The sequence below is a fragment of the Petaurus breviceps genome, unplaced genomic scaffold (genome assembly GCF_028583685.1).
Source record: "Petaurus breviceps papuanus isolate PSGF00001 unplaced genomic scaffold, PetGlider_PUasm1.0 208, whole genome shotgun sequence".
NCBI classification, from domain to species: Eukaryota; Metazoa; Chordata; class Mammalia; order Diprotodontia; family Petauridae; genus Petaurus; species Petaurus breviceps.
Window position 1 is genome coordinate 19,747,132 of NW_027185852.1, and position 1,499 is coordinate 19,748,630.

The window sequence follows — 1,499 nt, forward strand, 5'->3', positions numbered from 1 at the left end:
CCGAGCCCTGCAGTCTGTATGGTGCATCCACCCATTTTTGTGTATGGTGTCTCTGTCCCAATGGAAGCTCCTTGAGGGCAGGACTGGTTTTGCCTTGGCTTTGTAACCTGGGCACTTGGCTCACTTAATAGCTTAATCAATGCTTCTTGATTGATAGACTGACTGAGTCATGTCAGGTAGGACTGAGGTATTTTTATTCTTACTTTCCAGATGAAGACTGAAGGGGGCCGTTACTTGACCTTGGTCAGTCCTAATTAGTGACAGAAGTGCACCTAGAATCCCTAAGTCCTAGTTGGTAATTCTTAAAAAAAAAAAATGGTATCTGTTACTCTGGCTTTTTAAGGTTGACCCTCCTGACAGCAAAGTGGGCACATGGCGCTTGTGCCCATTATATAGATGAGGTCTATGGATGAGATGGTGGAGGCAGAGGATGCAGTAACAACACCGTGACAGATACAGAAAGTCAGTCGTGAACTCCGTACTTTACCTAAGTGAGTTACATCAGGCTACCTCCTGGTCCTTTGGGGCTCCCCTTGTAAACAGCGCGGCCCCTGCTGTCACCCGGGCAGTCCGGGCTGTGTGGGGTGGCCTTCCCCTTATGCCCGCAGAGTGGCTGGCAGCTGGCCCGGGTCAGTGCACGGCAGCAGTCAGGTGCCCGCTGGAGGCCTGGCCGTGGTGACAGTGACAGTGACGGTGACAGAGGAGGAGATGATGCTAGAATTTATAGAGCAGTTTAAGTTTTATATTGTACAGATCCATAGACACGCCCCCCCACATACACACACCATACATACATATACACACGCCTGCATATAGACATCACACATATATAGGCATGCACACATGTGTGCACACTGTGTACATGTAACACACCCAACACATAAACACACGGAAGGGCGAGAGTGAGCTTCATACATGTTTGTGTGTGTCACGTGTGACAGTCAGGGGAGGCAGCAGCTGCTGCTATTGTTGCCTTCATTTTTCAGGTGAGGAAAGTAGGGCTTAGAAAGATTCAGGGATGTCCCTGGGTCCCGTCCGTCTGGGTGTGAGGAAGGCCTTGCCCTCTAGTCGTCCGGCCCAGGGAGGCCCAGAGAAGCCCGTTGATTGTTTCCGTTGTGGTTGTGGACGCACCATCTGCTTTCCATGGCTCTGTCACCCAGAAAGGGCGCGGAGGCCCGTCTGAGTGCGGGAGAGGAAGTACAAAAGGGATCTATCTTTGTGGGGAGCAGGCGGGCGAAGGCTGCTGTTTCTGGCTTGTGGTTGAAATCAGGAAATATCCAAGGTTGTGCTTTGGAGCTAAGACAAGAGGCACCAGCGTGGGTTTCACCAGATGCCATCTCCATTTGGTGTAGGCTTGGTGTGTTCCATGGGTTAGCTTTCCTGTCAGTGCCAGAGGTGGGAGGACGTTAGAACAGGGGATGTCAGGGCTGGGAGGACCCTTAGAACAGAGGCTGTCAGGGCTGGGAGGGGCCTGAGAACAGAGGATGTCAGGGCTGGGA

The 1,499-nt window shown here is 52.0% G+C and overlaps 1 protein-coding gene across 1 annotated transcript in view; it reads left to right on the plus strand.

The window, feature by feature from the left end:
- The window catches only part of LOC138165308 (phospholipid phosphatase 3), an 82,150-nt gene that overhangs the window by 55,980 nt on the left and 24,671 nt on the right, over positions 1-1,499 (plus strand). The gene's annotated exons all lie outside the window — the stretch shown is intronic.